At 47.2% G+C, this 26,876-nt stretch overlaps 1 protein-coding gene across 1 annotated transcript in view; it reads right to left on the bottom strand.

Moving 5' to 3' along the window:
- The window catches only part of MAP1A (microtubule associated protein 1A), a 58,892-nt gene extending 36,436 nt beyond the window's left edge, over positions 1–22,456 (bottom strand). Inside the window, exon 1 of the mRNA XM_035893984.1 lies at positions 22,360–22,456. The gene's annotated coding sequence lies outside the window, so the exon portion shown is untranslated. The remainder of the gene's footprint in view (positions 1–22,359) is intronic.
- Between the last annotated feature and the right edge of the window lie 4,420 nt (positions 22,457–26,876).

Below are 26,876 nucleotides of genomic sequence, written 5' to 3'. Positions count from 1 at the left end.
TCACAACACAGTCAGGAACCGAGCAGGCTATACACATATATAAGGGCACGGTGTGTTCTACTGTCCTAATTCCTAATGTTCCATTTGCTTTCAGACTGTAGCTAAGCACTGAGATTGCTGCTGCCCTTTAGAGCCAGCCCTCAATGTAGCGACCATAGGTGACTTCAAACCAGCAGCCAGCTCTGTTATTTCAGCATTGACGCTGTGCTCCGAATCGTTGATGAACAGGCCGAACAGCACAGGCCCTGCACCAAGCCAGGGCGCATGGCTTGTGACGGTGACGCTGGCTGGAATCTCCCCCACCACAATAGGGAGCAGCACCAGGATAACATCTGCCAGTGCCCACCCGTTCACCGAGATCAGGAGTGTAACGCTTGTCTGAGTTGTCCCCAGGTCCTTTTTAAAAGTGTCCCATGTTCCATTTTCTTTTCTTTGGCATCCTGAAGACATTTATGTTGATCCTTAACAACTGTTACCCTCTGGCTTCAGGAAAGGTTTTAGCCACCCGTTGGCAAAAGCTTACTGATGGCCATGAAATGACAGAAGAGAGAATCTGTTCTGGTGTACTCCCTGCACACTGCTACCCCTGCACCAGACAAAAGTGCACTGGCTCCACCCTGATGGCTTTTGGTTTTTGGCATATGTACAGAGGCTATATTTGCCCCCACCCCCCTACCCCCTCATCTCCCAAACATGAATATTTTACCTTTGTTGTCCATGCTCCCAGCCTCCTCTGCTCATCACCACTTCAGGCTCATTTTCTCATCCCCTGTGCACCACGTTCTTAGAAACAGAGGGGATGGTTATAACCACCCACTGTGCTCGTCATCCCACTATAACCAGTACAACACGAGCTAGGGAGGTTTTCACAGTCAAAGTGAATAAGGAGTCAGCAGTAAAGAGCAAAGTGACGTGGGGGGATGCAGAATGACTGCAAACCAACCATGCAGTCCCCTTTTCCAGCTTAAAGATGCACAAGGTGAGCAAAGGATGTTACCTACAAGGTGCTGCTTTGCAGCAGTGCTGAGGGAAAGCAAGAGGATGTATTTGCTGCTACTGCTGCATACAAACTCAGCTGCTTAATGTCTGCGGTAACAGCACCCACCTAAGGGTGAGAGCTGCCCAGGCGGCAGCCTGCGGCCTGGACCCGGCCTACAGGTGATTTCATGCAGCCTACAGTGTTTCAGGTCTTTGCTAATACACCTGCAGCACTGAGGCACGTCTACGTCACTCCGGAGAGCAGTGCGACCGGTGCAGGAGGGGAGGGAGCGGGATTAGGGAGCCTTGGTCTAGAACTGGGCTGCGTTGGAAATCGCATTGCCAGTAGCAGATTTTTCAGAGCACTTGAGAGCTCCCGGCTGCCCTGCAAGGGATGGGCATGCGCACTAGGACATTTCATAGTGACACACACTTCTGCAGCCTTGCCCTTTCTATGCCCATTACAATGCTGACCAAATTTAGCCCCTAGCAGGATATTTATGGCAGTGAGATCTTCTTCTGTATCGATTTTTTCATATTGATACAGCATATTCTATTTCAAGCAGCAAAGTAAGATTTGATAAGCGTTTAATCAGGACATTTACTGATACCAGTAATCGTTCCAAACCCCCTCCCTATTAACAGTCGCACAAGTACACTGTAGCATGAACTAATGTGATGTCCTTAACTATATTAGAAGTTATTGAATATATAAACAGGCCAATTTATCTCCTATCCATGATCCTGTTTTATAAGGAAACAATATTGTTTCAACAATATCATATGCCCTTATCTCTCTTTTGCCTCAAAATCTCCGTATATGTCAGAAAAATTCAGTAGCTTGCAATTGCTGTTGAGAATTTACATCAGAAATGGTTTTCTCCATTAAATTCATGGCTGAAGGTTGATGCATCTGCTGTCTCTAATTCACCTCTCACTTCCCGCTCTCAGGTATGTGTTCAGGCCCCAGCAGTCAGGAATGCACCTTTTTGTACTTTGCAAGTGTTTTTTACAAAGAAAGATTATGTAGGAGGCACAGTGGTCTTCACAAAGCACGGTTCTTTGGCATACGCGTGCGGCTGGACAGCAAGACCCTTACTCAAAGCTGAAAGGGTTCTCAAAACAGCTGCTGCCTTTACCATGCACCAGTTACTTAACTGGCCTAGAAAGCCTCCCGCGCGGCAGTTCCGTGAGGCAGCCCTCCTGCCTTCACCTGATTGGAGAACAGTTGCACATCACCTTTTCAGCTTCTAAAGAAAACAAATGATCATTCAGCAGAAAGCCTAAAAATAACTGTCAAAAGCAGAAGAAAAGGGGCACTAATAAGGAAAGCATGCCCTGAGCTTCAAGTCTCTTCCAGTTCCTAAAAAGGGGGCACTGAGCTTCTAGTTTCCTCTTCCTACTTGCTAAAGTCAGAAGGACCTACAGAGCTACGATCAAGAACATTTCCATTTCTCCGGTCCTTCAGGAAATCAGGAGACGTGCCTGTTACAGGACGTCACGGACCAGGCACCAGGACCACGGAACAAGAGGCTCAGGATTCAAAAGAAACCAAAAAACCCCACCAACCCAAAAAACCAAACACCAAGCCCAGCAACAAATCAATGTCCATCATCCCCCCCGCCCCGCAACAAAACCCAGTGCTCTCACCAGTACTAAGGGAAGGCTCGTTGGTGTCTCTTTGACTCTCCAGTTGCTGACTTTCACGGGCTATCTGCTTTCAATACATCGAAGGAATCGATTCCTCATTCAAGCCTTTGGCAAATCACTTCTAAAATCCTCCTGGCTATCCTCCTTTCTGCCGAGGCACAGCAATTTTTACTCTTTTCCACAGGCTTCACTAGGATGCTTGTAAAGGACACATGGTTTTGCTGAATAATTCTGCATCCTCCTTGCAACTATTTAATGACTCTTCCCTACTTCCTACCTCCTTTTTTACTTACGGATATTTGTACCTTTTGCTTCTGTATGGTTGCTTAAATTCTAACTAAAGATTTGTTTCCCACTTTTGCCAAGTTCCTTGTTTTTAAATCACTATTTCTGAAACGCAGCGACACCTCGTTAGTTGTTCGTACCCTTCTATTTCAAGGAACCTCTGATCCCTCAAGCATTCTGACCTTTCAGCAAGGTTTTGCAGGTCCGATACAGTTACATATTTAGGCTTCTCCTTCTTAATTTGGGGATAATCTTTTCATCTTTCTGATACTCCAGGGTGATTATCTGAGCTATTGAGAACTCGCTTCTCTAAACTTGCTGTTGTGCTTGACAATTTACAGGTGGGTAGCCCAAGTCACCCATTCCATTTAGTTCTTCATCATTTTCTTAACCAAGTAAGGTTTTACTTTTGTGTTAACAGCATCCCTAATGCGGGCCCAGGGGCACTGCCAGCATCTGTTCCCAGCCGCTTTTCCAGTGCCTGCTTTAAAGGAATTCATGAACCCTGTGAGCTTTCTGTGGCAACACTCTGGTCTCTCCTGTCCCAGAAAATAACGTTTTAAAAATGGTGATCCTAATTTAACTCAGCATCTCAACAGCCCTAGGGAAAATGACAGAAGATGACCTGTCTAGAACTCTCGGTGGAAAGGATAAAGAGGTTTATAAATCAAGGCTGCGAAACTGGAGCAAACGTGAACAGTACAAAAAGACCAGAAGCAACATGAGAAGGGGGACTGGGGCACAGCAAGAACAGCCATGTGTCCCACGCATGAGTGCAGCACAGCGCCCTAGTGCCCAGGAGGGTGTCTTAATGCGGCAGAGGGGAAGGAGGGACTCGGATCAAATCCTAGTGACCTTCTTAGTGACACTGGGATCAAACCCTTGTGCTTTCCTAATAACACCGAGTTCAAGGAAAGAATTCTCCACAAGCAGCATACATCTACCTGGAGAAAAACCTGAGCCTTCTACATAGTGTTGGGGTTGGCTGTACCTCCTCAGCAGCCTTTGCTATCAGTGTTCGATAAGCACCCGCAGGACTGCTCCGGCCGGAGGCACAGCAAAGCTTTCCATGTGTCCCAGCAGACATACAGAGCGAAGGAGAAGGTACAAGCCAGGTCTAGCACTGAAAGGAAGAAAGAAATGCAACCAAGGCAATGCGAGAGAAGCTACAAGAGCCAAAATACGGTGCAAGATTCCTCTTCCTGCAGAGGATATCTTTTTCTTCCAGACATGTTTGACTGCCTCAGATCACGTTCTTCCTCTGAACCAGCCAGTCATCTCCTGTAAAAGGCACCAGCTGCCCTGAGAAGGGTTAGATTCCTGGGAACTTGCTGTTTTAACTCTGTCTCCAAGGCCTGAACAGAGGCAGAAAGGCTGCTGGCATCCTTGCGAAGGAGAGCGTCAGACCAGTGGCACCGATTCACCAGGCGTCCTGTTGGTTATCCAGGTAACAGACGCCACGCTGCTTTGGAGGGAGGAACCTGTAGGACAGTGCCGACAGAACCACAACAGCATCCGAGGAGACAGGCAACCAGCATCAGCGGCGACTGTGAAGGTGATGCAAATGGAAGGTGGGGAGCTAAGCCTGACAGACGAGCCTAGGGGAAGGCTGGGGAGAGGGGGGAGCAGGGTTTAGAACTGGCGGTGGCACAGGTAAAATTTCCAAGACAAAATACATCCGGGGAAGCTGGCGATGCTCTTACTACAGTGTCATGCCTATGTGACTCAGTGGCAAAGACTGTAGGACTTGCTTAAAAGAGGGTGCAGTTTCTACTAACCCAGACCAGTCTCGCCCCATTTTCCTCCTCAGTATGATGTTTGGAATTGGAAACAGAGATGCCGAAATGCAGGCATTTTTCTGTAAGCAATTCAAACGGCTCTGCCACATTCCTTGAAGCTGCAGACCCTGTAACCTGGCAGGGTCACGCAGATTTGACTGGCGTTGCCTGGAGGTTTCTCTAAAAATGAATCGAAGTCTGAAGACAAGTAAAAATATTCTAAGAAAACTTAGCAGCCACAGGGCCTAGTCGCTACTGCATGCAAAGACACCACAAGAAGTAACGATATGCTGTGATTACGGAACAGAAGCTGTTCTTCCAGGCATATTTTAAATTTAAAGAGGCAAAATCCTAGTCCCTCCAAAGCAGCGTATGTTTGGGATATTGCTGTTACCGGCCATTTGCTGCTTACGAGACCTACTAGCCAAGAAATGGCACAAAGATGTGAAATAAGCAGGTGTTCTCAGAGATCGACCAAACGGGAGGTCCATTTTAGGCGTGGTTCCCTCCTGGGTTTATGCCCCCCTGTTGGATGGTATCAGTGCTGCAGCACACACTTTCTTGCAAGGGTGTAGCTCAGATGAAACCAGAGATGAAAAACAAATGGAGGGGAGGGAAAAAAAAACCAAATTAAAAAAATCAATAACTACTTTGAATTATTCATCTCCATGACATAGGAATAAAAATACAAGCAAATTCCATCTCCAGAACAGCGATCCCAGGAGAATTTTCTGTATAGGAGTCAAACTGTCTACTGCAGATTTTCCTGCAGAATCATTAGCACTCAAGAAAATTTCAGAGGCAAAGAGGCCAGATGAGGTCAAAACCAGACGTTAGCCTCCCAGAAGGCACAGCAGTACTGCGAGTAGCCATGACCAACTTCCACAACAGCCACTGTCAAAGCACAGGCAGACAAAGTCCAGGACAGGACTCAGTTTATGAAAATATGAGCAAAATTACTGAGAACAGGTTAGCTGGGAGAAAAATATGGCCTTGTCCTGTGGTGCTGCTTAGGGATTTTTTTCCTGTCTTCTTTTTTTAACCATGAGAACCTTAAGTCTCACCCAGCTTGTCTGTCCTAGAAAGTTCCACCGTCAAAGACCACGATCACCAGGGGAAACCCCACTGTTTTAAATGGATCCCAAATGCATTCCACTAAATCCATTCAATACAGGACTGAGAAGTCGAAATCACTGGGTTAGTCACACGGTACTGCCTCAAGGACAGACCCACGTGGGCTCGCTATTTCTTTTAAAAAGAAAACAACCCAGAAAACACCCACATCTACCAGGACCCAAAGTACTAAAGAAAACCAACCAACAAAACATGCTGCTTTTGCTCTGTGTCCTGAAACAGGTCCCACCCTTCCCCAATAATCTCATCACTATTTTCCTTTCCTATCAAATTAAAGGGTTCATCTTCTCCCAAGGTCCATTCAAAGGGATCCTGACCCCTCGAATCTTTACCTGTGAAAGACGGCACAGCAGAACTGGTTCCGTACAACGCACTCCCTCTGCTTTCCTTGAAGGATTCAAAAAGCTGTTCCAGGACAAACCCACTCCACTCTCTGCCTCCATACACACTTCAGGAATTTGAATTCCATGAACTACCAACAACATTGAACCACAATGTCTGGTTGTAGAAGCAAGAGTAATAATTTAGTAGGGCAAGTTCTAACTTTAGAAAAGCTACCAGTGAATTCATGGCTGCAGTGATTTCAGCTCTGGGAGCTTTGATCTAAGGAACTCGCAAAATTGGAAAGTTAGTTAGCTGTGGAGATAAACCGCAGAGAACAAAGGGAAAAACCTCACCAGGCGTTATTTTTGTCTGTTTTGTGTAAGGATTACTTCTGAGTAGAAGATCGCTATATCAGTTTATGTCTAGTTAAACAAGTATATGAACACAATCTGGTCTGTGAAGACTTACTCTCAAATAAGCATGTCCGCCTCAGGAATCCTACCGCTAGCGTTGTACCGACAGCTTTGCTAGTGGCCTCCCGTACAGCCCCAGCCGAGGTGGTGACCGATGAAAGGGGGGGGTGGAGCACAACAGTGACCCGCTTTGGCCAGGCCTTCTGTCACAGCAGCGTCCGATGGCCCCTCCACAGCAAACGAGCCCCGCGCACCACCCACAGCACATCGCTCATTCCCTGCCACCTCACCCCGAGACAGCAGGAACCTTTGGTTGTGCTGAACATTTTCCTTTCATGAACGTGTATGCCCGTCGTACTCCATTTAGAGACAGCAGGTCAAACAGTCACACTTACATGCAAAACAAGAAATGAGCTTGGAGTGACCACCAGGCCATGCAGGAACCCTTGTATTACCAAATTTAACCTCCACAAAACTACGGCTGCATGTGCCCTAGTCATGCATGCAGGCACAGCCCTGCTCCCCATGAAGATTTTTATTACAAGCAACTTTAGGAGCCATCCTACCCCTGAACTTGAGTCATCAGCCCTCCTGAAGCAAGAATCAAGATCTGGACTGTGACTCGTGGCCCCATGGGGAAGCCAAGGACAGGTCTGATGCATTTGTACTGGCAGGCAGAAACAAGGAAAACAGTTCCACATTCTAGAAGACTGTTAGCTTATATTGGAAGGTTAAAAATCAGCTTAAAATGATGGGCAGCTGATGAGCAGATATTCTAGGGGAATCTCATGGAACTGTTGTTGTCAAGGAATCGATTATCTGCAAGAAAATACACTGGTTGTTGACTGAAACTCATGATTGGTACCAAAACCATTGCTCTGATCTGTCTACCGGACCAGACACGTTACACACAGGAGCAAGGCATTTACACCACACTTGTGCAACGCTGGTTGTGTTTTAGAGAACAGGAACCTCACGGCTGAGAACAGCGCGCGTGAGCTCAGCTCAGCGTACCGAGCCAGCCGTGGGTGACTGCAGGCCGTCACAGTAGCTGAGTGATCAATAACGTGATCACTACAGAGACCACGCAAGGGTTTTTGCTGGGCTTTTTTGGTTTGGGGTTTTCATTTTCGAAAGGCAGATTCTAAGATTCTAAAACAGAGAAGGTCCTAACACAGTTACGAGCGCTGTTCGAGGTCAAACCCCCCCAAAGCAGCCTGGTTTATGGAACAGAACGCACCGCGGGGCAGGGGGAGAGCTGCAGGTGTAAGAGCTCTTCCAGAAGGGGACTCGGGCATAGCAGGGACAGGCAGAACACGGTGCAGTGGCTGGAAACCATGATGAACAGATTCAACCTAGAAGTGAGGCACAGTTTTAACCGCGGGTAATTAACAACAGAAACTCATTACCCATGGTTTATAGCAGACTGCTTGCAACCTGATGCACTCAAATAAAAACCGCCTCACCTTAAAAAATCTGTATAATACAAAAATCATAGCAACCCCAAAAAACCAAACACAACCGAGAGTTAAAGCATTCATTTGGTTTAGGATAAAGGCAGGAGGCTGTCTTCAGGCCATGAATTCATGTTCTCCGCAGTGCTTTTAGTTTTCCAAAGCTTGAACTCAGGAATTGACTCATCTGTTCCATTACTGCTTCAGGCAGGCTGGCAGGATAAAGCAAAAAGTGAAAAAATTAGAAATGGAACAGGGATCTGGTGTGGATCTTCTGCGGTAGCACACTCGCCCTAGCAAGAAATGGAGGAAAGCCGATTGCTTTTGCACACAATCGCCTCAAGTTTCCAAATCAAGCAGCAAGCATTCCATTAGACAGAAGAGAGTGAAAACCAGTCGGTGCTTCAGAAGAACGATGCCTCTAGACACAAGCCCTTAACGATCCCTGTGAGCTCCGCTTCAGAACTCATTATTTGCTAGCACAAAGACTGTTATGATTTCTCAGCAGCACATACAAAGCGTGCCAGCTCGGCTTCCCCAGAAAAGAGGCAACACCAGATCAGGAAAGGAAAACAGTGCCTCCCGACTGCAATTTTGAGTTCTTACAGAGGGAGGAAAAAGGCAAGTGTTGTAGCAATGCCATGGTGAACAGGGCAAGACAAAATCCTGGGACAGAGCCATCAGCCTGACGGACATCTGTTTTCTAAGGAGGTAGGAATTATGGCATTAAAATTACAATAGCACATGACGACAATTAATCTCTTGGCAAAATAGGATTAACAGGCTCCTTCCACAGTTTTTCACTCTTTGAATCTGCACCTAGCGGGAGAATTTATCTCCTGAAATAGCAGCGGAGATCCTAGAGGAGATCAGTCCAGGGGAGCAGTCCAGCTCCTTTGCCCAAGGCGGGTGCAGCAGCGCACCAGAAGCAGCGCTGCCTTCCTCAGGCACCGTTCCAGGGAGGTGCACATGCACCCTCTGCACCAGCACGGGAAGCTGCTGACGCAGCCCCTGTCCCTTGCACCTAGCGCATTAGTGCCACCAGCTGCTCCGCGCTCCGCTGGAGCGGTGGGATAGCAAACCTTTGCTGGCTGGAAGCGAGGAGGCTTCCCACTTCATGAAGCCACCCTGGGGGATACTGCAGAAAACGATGGCCAGACCTTTCTAGAAGTAGCCATGAGCTCACACACGGCAGCAGCTCAGCCCAGGGTCCTCAGCCCCAGGAGGAGGTCAGCGCGAAAACACCCAAAGCTGCTCCAACTGTGTAAGCGCAACACTCGGGTAAACAGGAATCGAGACCAGCTGGCCAGAGACTCCCTCCTCGAGCCTACACCAATGCTAGGGGTTCTTTAAAAGCAAAGGAAGGGAATTGGGGAACTGCATTCAGAGCATGGTAGAGGGAAACAGAGCAAGAAAGCTGACAGAAAATCATACACGGCTGTAGAAGCTGTCACACGTTAAAGATTAATTTCCTACTTAATCCTCCTTCCCCTTTGCTCATCTTGCTTGTCTTAGCAAGGTCCAGTTGGCAAGGACTGTGTCCTGGTTTCAGCTGGGACAGAGTTAATTCTTTTCCCAGATTGACTCATCTGTTCCATTACTGCTTCAGGCAGGCTGGCAGGATAAAGCAAAAAGTGAAAAAATTAGAAATGGAACAGGGATCTGGTGTGGATCTTCTGCGGTAGCACACTCGCCCTAGCAAGAAATGGAGGAAAGCCGATTGCTTTTGCACACAATCGCCTCAAGTTTCCAAATCAAGCAGCAAGCATTCCATTAGACAGAAGAGAGTGAAAACCAGTCGGTGCTTCAGAAGAACGATGCCTCTAGACACAAGCCCTTAACGATCCCTGTGAGCTCCGCTTCAGAACTCATTATTTGCTAGCACAAAGACTGTTATGATTTCTCAGCAGCACATACAAAGCGTGCCAGCTCGGCTTCCCCAGAAAAGAGGCAACACCAGATCAGGAAAGGAAAACAGTGCCTCCCGACTGCAATTTTGAGTTCTTACAGAGGGAGGAAAAAGGCAAGTGTTGTAGCAATGCCATGGTGAACAGGGCAAGACAAAATCCTGGGACAGAGCCATCAGCCTGACGGACATCTGTTTTCTAAGGAGGTAGGAATTATGGCATTAAAATTACAATAGCACATGACGACAATTAATCTCTTGGCAAAATAGGATTAACAGGCTCCTTCCACAGTTTTTCACTCTTTGAATCTGCACCTAGCGGGAGAATTTATCTCCTGAAATAGCAGCGGAGATCCTAGAAGAGATCAGTCCAGGGGAGCAGTCCAGCTCCTTTGCCCAAGGCGGGTGCAGCAGCGCACCAGAAGCAGCGCTGCCTTCCTCAGGCACCGTTCCAGGGAGGTGCACATGCACCCTCTGCACCAGCACGGGAAGCTGCTGACGCAGCCCCTGTCCCTTGCACCTAGCGCATTAGTGCCACCAGCTGCTCCGCGCTCCGCTGGAGCGGTGGGATAGCAAACCTTTGCTGGCTGGAAGCGAGGAGGCTTCCCACTTCATGAAGCCACCCTGGGGGATACTGCAGAAAACGATGGCCAGACCTTTCTAGAAGTAGCCATGAGCTCACACACGGCAGCAGCTCAGCCCAGGGTCCTCAGCCCCAGGAGGAGGTCAGCGCGAAAACACCCAAAGCTGCTCCAACTGTGTAAGCGCAACACTCGGGTAAACAGGAATCGAGACCAGCTGGCCAGAGACTCCCTCCTCGAGCCTACACCAATGCTAGGGGTTCTTTAAAAGCAAAGGAAGGGAATTGGGGAACTGCATTCAGAGCATGGTAGAGGGAAACAGAGCAAGAAAGCTGACAGAAAATCATACACGGCTGTAGAAGCTGTCACACGTTAAAGATTAATTTCCTACTTAATCCTCCTTCCCCTTTGCTCATCTTGCTTGTCTTAGCAAGGTCCAGTTGGCAAGGACTGTGTCCTGGTTTCAGCTGGGACAGAGTTAATTCTTTTCCCAGCAGCGGGCCCAGCGCTGGGGTTTGGGTTTAGGACCAGAAGAATGTTGGTCACTCCCTGATGGCTCAGTTGGTGCTGGGCAGGGCTTACGTCGGGCAAGGGCTTCCCAGCTCTCAGCTCTGCCAGGGGCACGAGGAGCTGGGAGGGGACACAGCCAGGACAGCTGACCCCAACTGGCCCCAGGGCTATTCCAGACCATATGACGTCATGTCCAGTATAGAAACTGGGGGGGCTGGCCAGGGGGCAGCGATTGCTGCTTGGGTATGGGATGGGCCCTGGTCAGCAGATGGCAAGAGGTTGCATCACTTGTTTTTTCCTGGGTTTTGTTGCTCTCCCTCTCTCATCATTTTCCTTTTAATTTTAATGTATAATTATTTCAATTATTAAACTGTTCTTATCTCAATTCACAAGTTTTCTCACTTTTGCTCTTCCAATTCTCCCCCCCATCTAGCAGGGACAGGCAGAACACGGTGCAGTGGCTGGAAACCATGATGAACAGATTCAACCTAGAAGTGAGGCACAGTTTTAACCGCGGGTAATTAACAACAGAAACTCATTACCCATGGTTTATAGCAGACTGCTTGCAACCTGATGCACTCAAATAAAAACCGCCTCACCTTAAAAAATCTGTATAATACAAAAATCATAGCAACCCCAAAAAACCAAACACAACCGAGAGTTAAAGCATTCATTTGGTTTAGGATAAAGGCAGGAGGCTGTCTTCAGGCCATGAATTCATGTTCTCCGCAGTGCTTTTAGTTTTCCAAAGCTTGAACTCAGGAATTGACTCATCTGTTCCATTACTGCTTCAGGCAGGCTGGCAGGATAAAGCAAAAAGTGAAAAAATTAGAAATGGAACAGGGATCTGGTGTGGATCTTCTGCGGTAGCACACTCGCCCTAGCAAGAAATGGAGGAAAGCCGATTGCTTTTGCACACAATCGCCTCAAGTTTCCAAATCAAGCAGCAAGCATTCCATTAGACAGAAGAGAGTGAAAACCAGTCGGTGCTTCAGAAGAACGATGCCTCTAGACACAAGCCCTTAACGATCCCTGTGAGCTCCGCTTCAGAACTCATTATTTGCTAGCACAAAGACTGTTATGATTTCTCAGCAGCACATACAAAGCGTGCCAGCTCGGCTTCCCCAGAAAAGAGGCAACACCAGATCAGGAAAGGAAAACAGTGCCTCCCGACTGCAATTTTGAGTTCTTACAGAGGGAGGAAAAAGGCAAGTGTTGTAGCAATGCCATGGTGAACAGGGCAAGACAAAATCCTGGGACAGAGCCATCAGCCTGACGGACATCTGTTTTCTAAGGAGGTAGGAATTATGGCATTAAAATTACAATAGCACATGACGACAATTAATCTCTTGGCAAAATAGGATTAACAGGCTCCTTCCACAGTTTTTCACTCTTTGAATCTGCACCTAGCGGGAGAATTTATCTCCTGAAATAGCAGCGGAGATCCTAGAAGAGATCAGTCCAGGGGAGCAGTCCAGCTCCTTTGCCCAAGGCGGGTGCAGCAGCGCACCAGAAGCAGCGCTGCCTTCCTCAGGCACCGTTCCAGGGAGGTGCACATGCACCCTCTGCACCAGCACGGGAAGCTGCTGACGCAGCCCCTGTCCCTTGCACCTAGCGCATTAGTGCCACCAGCTGCTCCGCGCTCCGCTGGAGCGGTGGGATAGCAAACCTTTGCTGGCTGGAAGCGAGGAGGCTTCCCACTTCATGAAGCCACCCTGGGGGATACTGCAGAAAACGATGGCCAGACCTTTCTAGAAGTAGCCATGAGCTCACACACGGCAGCAGCTCAGCCCAGGGTCCTCAGCCCCAGGAGGAGGTCAGCGCGAAAACACCCAAAGCTGCTCCAACTGTGTAAGCGCAACACTCGGGTAAACAGGAATCGAGACCAGCTGGCCAGAGACTCCCTCCTCGAGCCTACACCAATGCTAGGGGTTCTTTAAAAGCAAAGGAAGGGAATTGGGGAACTGCATTCAGAGCATGGTAGAGGGAAACAGAGCAAGAAAGCTGACAGAAAATCATACACGGCTGTAGAAGCTGTCACACGTTAAAGATTAATTTCCTACTTAATCCTCCTTCCCCTTTGCTCATCTTGCTTGTCTTAGCAAGGTCCAGTTGGCAAGGACTGTGTCCTGGTTTCAGCTGGGACAGAGTTAATTCTTTTCCCAGCAGCGGGCCCAGCGCTGGGGTTTGGGTTTAGGACCAGAAGAATGTTGGTCACTCCCTGATGGCTCAGTTGGTGCTGGGCAGGGCTTACGTCGGGCAAGGGCTTCCCAGCTCTCAGCTCTGCCAGGGGCACGAGGAGCTGGGAGGGGACACAGCCAGGACAGCTGACCCCAACTGGCCCCAGGGCTATTCCAGACCATATGACGTCATGTCCAGTATAGAAACTGGGGGGGCTGGCCAGGGGGCAGCGATTGCTGCTTGGGTATGGGATGGGCCCTGGTCAGCAGATGGCAAGAGGTTGCATCACTTGTTTTTTCCTGGGTTTTGTTGCTCTCCCTCTCTCATCATTTTCCTTTTAATTTTAATGTATAATTATTTCAATTATTAAACTGTTCTTATCTCAATCCACAAGTTTTCTCACTTTTGCTCTTCCAATTCTCCCCCCCATCGGTGAGCGAGCAGCTGTGTGGCACTTAGTTGCTGGCTGCGGCTAAACCCCAACAGACTGGAAAAGCCTTCTCTGAGTGCCCAAAGCCAGGGACACTAGAGGAGGAAAGTGTACAGAGCCACAGTAAATAACGATACACTAATAACGTATTAACAAGGCTTTCGTTACCAATCTCTAGATACGACTGATGCTAGAATCCCAGCAACTGTTGTAAAAGTCACCCAAAGCTTGTACCAGCTTGTAATCAGGACCTCGAGTTTCAGCCTCCCTGCTAAGCATGGAGAACACGAAGATTTCAAAAGTGTGCATTGGAGCTAGTCTTACTTTGGAGGTCCCTGTCACTGCAGCTGCTGCGCCTACAATGCCCGTGGCCACCAAGAGAATGCTGCCTTTGTCAAGTTAGAAATGTCTCTTGCAACACTAAAAACCCCCCAAACCCAAAAACAAAACCACAAACACACACCAACCCTCCCCCCCCCAAGCTGTTCTGTTTGCAGCTACTGTGATGGGCAACATGAAATAACCATCAGAGCACTGTTTAAAGCACTGGCTGCATCAGACGGGTCTCCATGAACAGCCCTTCTTGTTTCTCTGCTGGCATTCAGTGGAAGCACATCCCCCCACCCCACCCCTTTTCTTTTTTTGTTCTTAATGGCCTCACTCAGAGCTATTGAACACTTCTTATTTAAATAAATAAATAAATAAACAGCTTATCAAAAAAGTAGAGATAAGCGAATAAGGCCAGACAGTCAATGAAGGAAAATGCTATTCTAGCCAAAAAATAGAAAGCATTCAAATGAATTGCACACTAAGAGATGGCAGGTGTCTGCTGAGCAAAAAATAATCTTACATAAGGAGCTAAAAACAGTCCCTGCAACCCTTGAGCTGCCTGAATTGCCAGAACAACGGACCTGGGTGCTCACCAAGGTCATAAAAGACCCCGCTCTGCACACCCAAATGCCGAGTCCCAACAGCCCTACAGCTTTCCAGCAAGAAGCCCCAGCTTCCAGAACCTGGGCCAATAGTGCACAGACCTCAGCCAAACTTTACGGAAGCCAGTCCGATTCCAGAGGATGCTGAAGTCTGGAGTGCAGGTAGGAGGGTTTATTTTGTGGTGACGTCTCTCATGAATGACAGCTACGGATGAGAACTGGAAATCTTACATAGATTTTCGAGTACTACAAGAAGTCACATAAGCACCAAACCATCAATGGGGTCCACGATTACAGACAGGCGGTAACACCGCGTATTCGTTACAACAGGGAATCCAGTGTTCTGCTGCAGTTCTCTGCGACGGACCTCCTTCAAAGGTGATGTGGTTTTTCCACTCTTTACAAGTACAGCTTTGAATCTTGACATAGAGTACGGATCTCTGTGAGGGCAAAAGGTGATCTAGGACAGCGCTGCATGCTGTTGCTGCTGCTGAAGACAATGCAAAGCATTGTCTATCGATTCAGGTTTAGCTTGGATAACCAAAATGATTAAGAGGTTTGAACAGTGGCATTATCATAAGAGTCATAAAAGTCCAGAATTCTTCAATTTAGAAAGAGCTTATCAAATAAAAAAAAAAAAAAATCCAAACTAGTAGATCGGGTCATTCCTCACCAAACCCTACAACGGCAGAAGCTAGGGAGCACTCGGTAAAGCTAAATCAACCTGAAACTGAAGAGGAATTTCTTCTTTAGATAGCTGTCAGTGAACTGCAGGGACTGGCTGCTACACACAACTTGAGGCGGACAGCATTTGTAGGTTCAAGAGGAATTAAATAACTCTTACTAAAAGGAGTTACCCGTGGTGTGCCCTTAACATCCCTAATCCACGTGTTCTGCGCAGTGAGGGACTTACGGGGGAAAAAGGCCAATCCAAAGCGGTGTGGCTCACGTCCTTCCTCAAATTGCATCTCTTGTTGCTATTCTGGAGACAGAACGCTGGGCTAGATAGACCATAGACCACCGGCCTGATGCAGCAAGGCACTTCCTTCGGTGGTATTCGCTTTTAAAAAGCTGAACAGACTTTTCACCTCACTGTTGAGTAGAGGAGCTCAACAGAACCAGAGCATCTATGAAGAATCCTTCCTTCCATAGGAGTGATGCTGCACGTAAGGAGATCCTGTATGATTTCACCAAGGCCTCAGCAGTTTCAAACATATACAAAAATGTATAACGAACATGCACAGAGATGTCAGTCGCAGAGGGCCAGTTCAATGCTTGCCAAATTTTGGATGAGAGAAGCACTGTTGGCCCTTTCAGTCAGTAATCACCATTCGGACGGACAACATGAAAGCAAGAAGCTGATGTTAAATTAACCTCTGCTTAGCTGAAGTCCGGAATGGCCTATTGGAGCTCTGGTTTCTTATCGTCCCCAAGCAGTCTTTTGGGCATCACAGCGAGAACCGCAATGTCTGCCTTACGGGCAAAGGACCATTTGGAAAAACACAAAAGGAAAACAAAGATTAATGCTGAGGACTTCCTAGCCTGGTCTTCCAATGAGGGTTCAGCGCATGGGCTTCAAATGCATAAAATGCAGGCCAGTGTTATCATCAGAGAGAGCTCTGAGGATGTGTAGCTTCCAGAGGAGCTCTCTTAGCATTAAAAATGTCCCTTGAAGATGGTAAAAGCAGCATTTTGAAATAAAGTTTTATCTATGATCTTACAAGTTTTTGCTTTTGTGCTATCTCTTGTTCTAAAACCTAGCTCTGCAGGTCAGATGGAGCCAGAAATAGTCAGTAAATATTTCTGCTCTGTATTTGGAAGAAATGAAGAACATATCTTTAGAGACAATGAAATTATTCCTATTTTAACAGCAGTGGTGGTGGGAGATTGCAGCCATCGGACTAAGTCTATACAAAGACAATTTCTGTACCACATCTAAGAGAGTGACTAAGAAGCTCTCAGCTTCCAATCTGAGCTCCAGTGCTCTGGCATTTAAGTCCTAGAAGACTGGAAAACCCATCAGCAGTAAAGACTCAAACAGAACACAAAATGAATGCCAGTCAGGGTGGCGTTACAGAAAATACGACCTTCCTTCTCAATAAAAACGAAATAAGCTTGTCAGAATCTCAAAGGTTGTATTGATATAGTGTGATTATTACTTCATAGGGCATGTCATAGAAGCCTACACCAGGACTTGAGCTGTTCCCCGTATGCATAAACAACCCAAAAGCAGGAGAGCAGACTGGTGGCAAAGCTTAGGGATAATGCCAAGTCATTAACATGGCTGAGGGGGAACTACGAGGGAGACTTCACAGCGCTGAGTTTCATTTGCCATTTTATTTTTCAGTGTAAATCACACATGAAATGACACTATTGCTAACTAGAGCTAACTGTTACCACTGGGGAGTGATCTCGAGGTCAGCATAGTCTTAGTTCTCCCCAGGAGTCAGCCCACTGCCCAGCAGCAGTCAGAGGGCGAAGAGAGTGGAATCAGGAACGGGGGGAAAGCATCTTGTGAAACTGTAAATACATAGCTCTGCCCCATGTGGAACACCACACGCCTCTGACCCCAGCATCTCAGAGAGGTGGATCTGGGAGACATTAATAAAACAAGATGAAAAGTATGGAATAGCTTCCCTACAAGGAACCATTAGGTAAGCCTAGCCTCTTCAATCTGGAGAAGTAATGGGGAGGCGAATATGCTAAAGCTGTAACACCACCAGGCTGGACAGGAACTGTCCAGTGCAGGAAGGTACATCAGAACGAGACCAGGTAAGAATGAGGATCCAAGGAAAGAAGAGGTTGGAGGTTTCTTCCTGCAACATTTCTATGTTGTTCACTTCCTGAACTGTTCTATTCCTTGCCAGATTTCTTACTTCTAGTACAGAAAGACTGCAAAGCTTTGTGGAAGGTGAAAAGTGCCAAGTGTTTCTAAGCATACACAGAAAAAAGCAAGCTGGAAGGAGATAGCAGCTGGGATAGCACAAGGAGGGAGTATTTTATGCGCTACACTTTTCCCATGCATTTTTTGTCACTGTGCTGGGTGAACCTTGTGCTTGAACCAGTACCACTGCCTCCCCAAACCACGGCATTCTTACAGAATGCACAAGTAACTGATTGAACTGTGTCTAACTGGTAGATCCAAGTGGTGCTGGCAAGTCCCACAGAGATAGTCGTTACCAGTCATCTGGGAGAAAAATCTCAAGCTGTCTGAGACAGAAGTCAGCTGAAGAGGACAACACTTGGAACTGCTGCGGCCACACGCAGCAAGAAGGAACACGGGCTGCACTCACGGCGTGGGAAGCTGGACTGGGGGGCTGCAGGGCACGGGGGCTGTGAGAGCCACGCTCGGTGTGGCTGCAATGAGAGCAAATGCAGCCCACAGGCACTAAGGAAGGAGCACAGGGCCTGACAAGCACTTGCTTCTATGTTCCTCTGGTCAGAAGTTTGCTGGCAGACAAATGGTGCAGCAAGGTTAATTGCTCGAGGACTAGAAACCACATCTCAAAGTCCAAAGAATCAGTATTGCATCCATGAAACAAATGTTAACCACTGACTTTTTTACTACTTAAACACACAAATTTAGGACATAGCAGTCCTCTTACTAACAGCCAAGAGCTGAACAAAATCCGTCACTGGATGATCTACGCTACAGAAGCCTCTCCAGCAAGAGGCCACAGCTGTGGGGAACACACAGTTTCACTGTAATACAATTTTCACAAGCAATTGGTCTCTTGCCTCTTCTCTAGAACAGCTTTTGCTTGAACACACAAATTTGTCATCTGTACTATCTGGGAGCTATAACCTTAATAAACAAGGCAGCTTTTTTTACTGTCATGCACTCGATATTGATCACTGAAAACTAAGCAGTGTGGTAGGAAAAAAGTGTACAGCACAAGCTGACACTCAAAGCCCTTCCGAGTTCCATGGAGAAGATGAGTCACTTGTACAAGTAAAAACATTAACCTGTGAGATATTTGTTAATGTAAAAGGAAGGGACCTCCAAAGATCATCTGCTCCAACTTTGTATGGGAAAAAGAACATAGATGATACCATCTAGACCCTGTCCAACCACACCTTGAAAACCTCCAGCGATGGGGACTCCACCATTTCCCAGGGGAGGTTGTTCCCATGACTGATTGTTCTTACAGTAAAAAAAATCTCTTTCTTGCCTTGAGTTGAAACCTCTCCCAATGCACCTTGCAGTAGAAACAGATTCTTCTTCTTCTAGCTTAGTTAAGAGCGTTCTAGGAGCACACTCATCCCAAAAGACAGCTGCCTTCAGGAGCTATAACGCAACTTTGCTACACCCTCAGTGGGCTGTGGCAGATATATCTACATCCTCAGTTGGCATCAAATGTAAACCAAAGGCATCAGCAGGACGCGAAGCATGTCTATTAGGTCAAATATGAAAGGCTTCAGAGCCTGAAGGCCATCTGCCCGCAAGGCAGCTTGTTAATCAGACTGCTATACAAACCCTGCTGGCTTGCAGCATAAACATTCAGTTTGCAAAGAAACATGCAAGCTAATACTCGAAAGTGCTTAATATTTCTGGTAATCCTTTCACGGAGGCAAGAAAAGTATCTGATCAATGTTGCATTATGTCAAGCATTTGTTCCATCAAATGTCATTCTTGATTGCTTAATTTCAATTATGCCATTAGTTATTTATAAGGAGTTTTCTGAAGACTAACGCCAAGAACAGTTTGAGAGGAAAGATCACTGGGGTGGCTGTTGAGCTATTTGAAGTGCCCTAGTTGGACTGAAGGCAGCTGCTAATATTTGTGTAGAGAACTGTTTTCAGAAAAAGAAGCCGTTTCCTCTGAACATCAGAACCAACAGATACCAGAAAGCACACTTCCCTCGTGCTGAGAAGTGATTATTTTGAGCATTTCACCTTGCACCACATCAGCTTTTATTGGAAACAGACAGTCCCCCTTGGCCGTAAAGAACTGTTAACGTCCAGCACAAGCAGACACTGTACGTGATCCTGCACTACCTCGGCAGCCAGTGGCAATGGACAACCGTGCACAAGTGCAGGCGGAGCTGCCCTCACCATGTAGGAGCACACAAGCCTTCAGTGTTGCACCTTCAACTGGTTTGACGCTTCTGTCCATTTTTCTCATCACATCACCCTCTCCTTCCTTCAGACCATTTACTAGCTGCCAGATGCTCCATAACACAAAGTTTGTCGTGCAAGCTCCTCCATAATTGTTCCTACCTTTTCCTGTTCTGCTGCTGCCATCCAGGACTACACCTTTTCCCTTTGGGCAGGTCATCATCACGTCCATGCTTGCTTTCTTGCTGTCCCTACCATCCATACCCTGTAACCATGTTTGAGACTACCCCTACAGCAGGAGTCACATTGTTTGTGATACTCAGAAAAGAGCCGGCAAGTTAGTGTAGGAAAAAAAGAAACTCCAACCCCACAAAAACCCCAACAGCAAATCAACGTTCATAAGGTGCCCTAGGTATCATTTGTATGACCACCTCACCATTACCAGCTCCACCCTCCGCTTTTCTCCTCTCGTTTGTACCACATTTGGGACTCGTTTGTTCCTCATCATCTCTGAACAGACTACAAACTCATCAGAGGGGTAACTGTGCCCTCTGTTCCCACAGAGTACTGCAGTCACATTCTGATTCCAGTTTCAAACACTGAGCATTAACATAATACAAATACAGTTTGGAAATAACTACTGTAACCAAGTGAGAAATTGCAGATCGGCTTCAGTTAGGTATTTTCCTCTTCAATTAATTACTTTCAGATTTGAGATTTGTTGTTTGGACTTTTTTTTAGTGCAAAATGGATCAGATGGATATTTGGATGTTGGCTTGCTCTTTCCACTACCCCTAGCACTGGTATTCAGCTACAGTGACAGCTACAAAATAGAGAACTCTTCATTGCTTGCTGCAGCAGTAGAACATCGTAAGAGTCTGTCTCGGACAGTTGGGGCTGTCGAGTTTAAATCCTCAGAACACTTGCAGAAGACTGGGCATCCAACAGGTCACTGCTTAACTCGTTGCAATAGTAGGAGACAACTTGAGAGATACAATTGCCTCATATGTTGCTTTACCCTTTCGCAGTCCCACTAGAAAAGTCACCCAGGTTTTTCCACAAGGCATCTCTCTTTCTCAGAATACAAATAACAGTCATGGCTGATGTTCTTCTGGAGGTGAGATCAAGTCTGTCAGACCCAGATCATAAGTCTGTCTTGGACATGCAACAAGATGACAGCTGATCTATGTCATTAGCTACAGAAATTAATGAATCAGAACTAAATTAATGCAACTGCACACTGGAGAAGCTCATCAATACCTAAGGAGTGTCTGTGGATGCACAGCTGAACAGAAATCCTTCATCTGTGCTGTTTGCTTCTATACTTATTTTCTTCTTCTGTTCTGCCTCGTTCAAGATTTAATGGTTTGAAATATGTATTGAGTGTTCTGCAATAGACTTAACTAAGATTAGAAGGGACAATAAAGTCCCTGTTTTGGCTCATCACTCGTCTATGTTTGCCAATCTCCTCAAAGAACTTCAAGACTTCTGAAAAGCAGGACTTGCCTTTGCAGAACCAACGGCGACTCTTCCCAGGTGGACGCTAATGCTGCCGTTTCACAGAGTCACTGCTCGTTTGCCCAGTAGAGCTGACAGTTGGTTAACAGAGCTGCAACTCCCCAGATCGCTCATGGAACCTTCTTTATAGACTGGCGCCACATTTATCACCCTTTGCTCCTCAGGAACCAAGCAAGGAAAGTGAGGGGGGTACATGTCGCTAATATTAATCCAGGCATTTCAACCCTGAGCTACAATAATTCTTGGGCAAATGTCATACTCACGGGGAACTGTTAGTGCTCAGTCTTTTTGCACCAGAGACTCTGCTACAGTTGCTTCAAACTTAGACAGATCTTCTGCTGAGCATTTCAACTGACACGTTTCATACACACCATTTTAATCCCCTAAGCACCCCTGTGTACACACACACACACTCTGATTTGCAAGGAGCAAGACTCTCTATCCCCACGTTAAAAGGTCACAGGGAAGCTAAGAGACCTCTCGGTCAGAGGCACATTTGAGAAGAGTCCAGGTCCCTTCTTTCACAGCTATCCAGTAGAACAGCTTCCTCAGCTGGGAAGTACATTCACAAGCTTCTACAAGAGAGTAAGACATACAGCGAGCTATAAAACAGTCTCATATAGAAAAGATTTTTGCAAGTGTTATGTGTGCTTACCATAGTAGCTTTAGCATACATTACATAAAGGTACCATAAACAGCCTAACCAGAGTTCAAGCTTTCACAAGCTAAGCAAGCACACTTCCTAACTGCTCACATCAGTTTTGTAATGCTCCTGTTCGTTGTTCTTCTCGAGATAGGCCTTCGCTAAGGGGTTCAGAAAGTCATTTGACAAGTTCTCACACATAATTATAACACATTTTGGGCATGCAAAAGTACATTCTAAAACCCAAAAGGAAGAGACAGATAATAAATAGCTTACAAAGTACAACTACATCGTGCCACCCAAATAAGGTACACAAGACAGACCAATTCCGACTTGCTGGCTCAACAGGCTTTTAAACAGCACTTGTTTCTATTCACGCCACTCTCAGTAGTAAGAGATGTAGTTTTATGTTAAGTTCCTTGCATCCAACCGATCCTTAAGATGGCTTCATGTCAGCAGAATCCTGGGCAAACAACCCACTAATTGAACTTGACATTCTAAATTACAATCAGCTTTATTCTATATTTTTTTTTCAAACCCAAAAGAAAAGTTAGAAATTAATGCTGATAAATTAAAAAGCTGACCTTTGACTTCTGAGGAAAACTGAGCCAGGTGCCTGGTGACGAAGAGTCGCAGTTGCTGATTCAGGTCACAGGAGAGAACGTTAATGTTCCAGGAGCGAATTCCTGCCCAAGGACAACAAAAGAATAGTGAGCTGTTATTGCATTTGTTCCAGGAACAGAAGCGGAGATAGAAAAGTTATTGGGACACACAAGGACCAGCGATGCTCTTCCAAGAGAGTGTACCTAGGATGGAGAGTTTCCAGAAGCAGAGGGCCATAAGATGCTTACCTTCCACAAAACATCTACCCCTGAAGTACGTGCAGCGAGCAAGTCCTCGTTCAGCTTGGGCTTCACTGGGTGAAGCTAACAGGCTACGAGGGACTGAGGCTGAATAAATTACACCACTGCCTCGCCAAGCCCGTGTGCATCTTCTGCATTATCCAGCATCGGTCACTGCTGGATGGTTAAACTACCGAACAGCTCAGAGGCACCAGCTTCTCTGCTCTTACAGCCCGTGCAGCCCCCCCCCCCCACCTTGCTCTGCCTAATCACTCCTTCAAAGCCCCTGATCCCACTGAGACCCTTTGAGTTTGCTCTTTAATCTGTGTAAGCTTTGTAAGCTAAATCGCCTTCGTAGCACAGCGGGAAGAAGCATCTGCTCCCAGAGCAAGTGGCACCACGCAACCCCCCCCCCCCCACCTTGCTCTGCCTAATCACTCCTTCAAAGCCCCTGATCCCACTGAGACCCTTTGAGTTTGCTCTTTAATCTGTGTAAGCTTTGTAAGCTAAATCGCCTTCGTAGCACAGCGGGAAGAAGCATCTGCTCCCAGAGCAAGTGGCACCACGCCCCGCTGGGGAAGTCACCTTCACACTTCAGTGTGAGCCACTGGACATTCTGGATGGCGCCATACACTACAGATCACAGATCGTCACATCCTGGTGAGGAGCAGCCTCTCCTAGATAGTGTGATACTACACTTTGGCACCATGAACAGAACCGGGACATCAGCATGAACCACTACTCCCGCCTCGTGTGCTGCTGCCTGCTGAAGTACAGATGTTGAAGGCCAATACCACAGACTTCTGAAAGTTAACTGGAACGAGAATTTCAGCCCTGGTGTTTATTGATGGGGTCCCCAACTGAGAGTTCTTCCACCACCTTCTGGGGACATGTCCTCTCTTGCATAAAATATAAAGTTTTATTGCATCTGACATCTGCCCCCTTTCAAGCGAAGCATGCCGATTTTTCATGGAGTTATCACTTCTGGTTACTGCTATTCTAGTTCTCCAGCACAGTAACTCCATCTTGTGCAACTGCTTCTGCTGGCCACTGGTGGAAACAGGACCTTCTAGGGTACAAGCTCCAGCTTTCTAAACATAACCAGGACAGAGTCAGTAATCGCTGCGTCTCACAGCTCAGCAGTCTCAAGCCCTGTAGAATCTACAGCAGCTCAAGAAAACTTTGTTCTTAGCTTGTTTTTCTGGTGACAGCTGACACAGCAGAGCGATGCCGTAGCTGCCAGTCTGCACTGCAGAGCGCACAAACCTCCCCCGAAAACCCTCTGAGCGCCGGGGGGAACCAAATGAGCTACACTTACCCCACCTCCAGTGTCACAGAACCCCTCTCCCTTTCAGTGTGGGCATGGGATAGAAACAAATGAAATGTGTAATAAAAAACAGGGAGCCAGGAGGTGAACAAAAGGGTTTCTTACACCATACTCTCGGACAGCATGATTGTCTAAACGAAGGTCAGGTGTAAGTGCACCTTCGTGCAGCACGGGGGAGCATGCTGACCCAGAGAGGAACAAGGCAGCACCCTGCGGGCAAATCCTGCCGCCTCCAGCTGCTGTGTCACTGCCACGGTGCCCTGCCGCAGCAAGAAACGCTGTCTGAGGGACTGCTACAGCCTCTGGGGCACAGAAAGAAGAGGCCCTCTTCCAGAGCACGGAAAGGGAAGAGAGCGACAGGATCACCTCACTCATTAACCTACTTGCAACAATTCATTCAACATTTTTCCCCCTCCAGGTAGTCTACAGTTACTCCTAATCTCTCCCCACTTGCCACAATTTCAATTTATCATTCCATGGCACAGGAGCCAGTACATTTTCCTCGCTGATTAAGACCCTCTACCTCCGGATACAAGAGTACAGACTATACCACCACAAGGTCTCTAAATATTCATGCTCTTTGCACATGCACGGCTTGGGCAAGGTACCGCTGTGACTCATCAGATACTGGCATACAAGATTTGGTGTCTCCCCCTAATGCCAGACCCAGTCTTCCAGATATTGTATCAAAACTGGACAAAAGTCACACAGGAACAGAAAAATAAGACCAGTATTTATTAGACAGCATCTTAGAATAAGAGTGTTGTTCAAGCACCCCCCAGACACGCAATGCCATTGCCCAAGTGGCACTACAGATGGAAATGACCAGATTCCCATGATGTCCTGCATTCACTATCCCATTCTCCTGATCCAAGGCATAGGAAGAAGTCTGGGAAAACACACTTTTTAGACCAGCCAGAGCAAGAGATTTATTCACTGAAAAAAATCTGTGTGGTGTTTGGTTGGGGTTTTTTTGCACAGACAGGGCACCACAGCACAAAGACACAGACCAAACCCTAGCACTTTTTCATCCTTTAGAAAACCCTGTCTGGATGTACAGCATGTAACACTCAGGGCCAACTTTATTTGCCAGTTTTGTTAACCTGTTTGTTAGCAGGACTGTAAGTCCCCTGCCCCACTTACCAAACTGCAGAAAATGCTTTTCTGAAGGGCAAAAGCTTTTGTTATTTACACCGCTTTGTTTCCTGAGGAAATCAGATCTTCTGCTCCGCAGCCCCACACAAACCTCACCTGAACACTCTCCACAAGCTGACACTTAAGACATGGGAATCATCATGTGTGTAGCACTTCCACATCTTGAACTCCCTGAATCAAGAGTGTAGCTGTCTCCAGCATTACAGTATGTTGTCTGTTGACAGAGCTCAAGACCTTGCTGTCATTTTAACTGTTCTTACATTTTATATCCATCTTCCAATTGGCAGATCCTGGTCCCTTTCAAGAAGAGGTCATCCTCCCATTTCACAGTGGGGAAAAACTCCTCTACGACTTGCTGGAGGTCCTACTACAAGTCAGTGACAGAGGAAAATCCAAAATTCAGGTTCCCAGCTCCCTCAGCTGTTCAATTCTACTGTTTGCAACTTACCAGTACTGCTTAAATGGCTCTCACGCCCAGAAGTGTCTGCACTTGGAAGAATTTCAGCGGCTTTCTGGTCAAAGCCAGCTGTAGAACCTAGTTCTGCTGTGGCAATGACAATTTGTGTTGCAAAATTGGCAATTATTTTTTCCTCTCCAGAGGGAATTCCTATGTTATTAGCATATGGCTGCAGAATCAAAGAACAAAATCCATTGGTTTACAGCCTGATCTGTCACTATTTCAAAGATTCAGAGAATGGATGAGGATGCAGGCTGGCACAGTAGCTCAGTGAAGTGCCAAGAGGATCATCCTGTTGGGCAGACAGCAGGAGCAGCCCCTTCAAAGAGGGGCTTCCAGGGGCCAAATGGCCATCATCCCACCTACCACTACTGAAGAAGCCACCCCTTGGAAAAGGGAATGAAACACCACTCTCAAAGTCGCTGGTAGGTGGCCTGCCAGCAGAGGTGGGTAGAAGAGATGCTGAAGTGGAGAAATTGGACAAGATTTGACATTTACACCCACCCTCTCTCAAATTGCACTGTCCATCTGTTCCTCAGGGCTGTCGATGCTGGAGGAGAAAACAGTCACAGAAGTGTCTCCAAGGAACACAGTTTGGCCAGTAGTTACCAATTATCACTGGCACCTTCTAAACCAGCGTGCCTTGGGCATGGTGGGCAGAGGGGGAAGAACTGCATGCAAAGTCAACAGGCTGTTACTTTATTTCTCAGAGGTGCACTAAACTGCTCGTCAGAACAGGGATTCCCTTAAGGTCCCGACGTAGCTGACAACCTCTCCTTTCTCTTAGGAACCATCAGAAATTGCCACAAAGCAAGAACTACTGTTGCGCCCCCTCCTTCTCCCTCTCTTTTAAACAACACTTCATCTAACATACAAAGACTAATTCACTGCCAAGGCCCCTGGCCACCACCACAATGTGGATAACAAAGAAGCAAAATGCTACGACAGTCCTATCTTGCCCAGTGCCATTCCTGCAGCAGTTCACGTCGCCGTTGCGGCTTATCCTTCCCCAGCCTCCCCGGTCCACGCGGTCGCTCCTTAGGCAGGGAGAGGCCGTGGCACAATGCGCCCCTGCTTGCGGCTGTCCCCCTGCACCACAGCAAGCGATCGAGCAAGACGAATCCCCCAACTAACAAGACAGAAGTTTGGGGTAAGATGGAAGTAAGATGGCCTCCACAGACCCATTAATGAAATAGAAACTTGGGAAAATTAGAACCATAACGCATCTTCAAGCTTCCAGACATCCGAAGCCAGCGCCGAGGGCGTTTCACCGGCGCCGATGAGGGCTGCTCGGGGAGGGACGCAGCGGCCCGCGGCCGG

This window comes from Egretta garzetta, unplaced genomic scaffold (genome assembly GCF_000687185.1).
Source record: "Egretta garzetta isolate BGI_Z169 unplaced genomic scaffold, ASM68718v1 scaffold975, whole genome shotgun sequence".
Taxonomy (NCBI): domain Eukaryota; kingdom Metazoa; phylum Chordata; class Aves; order Pelecaniformes; family Ardeidae; genus Egretta; species Egretta garzetta.
Note: the sequence above shows the minus strand (reverse complement) of the source record. Positions and strands in the feature narration are given on the sequence as shown.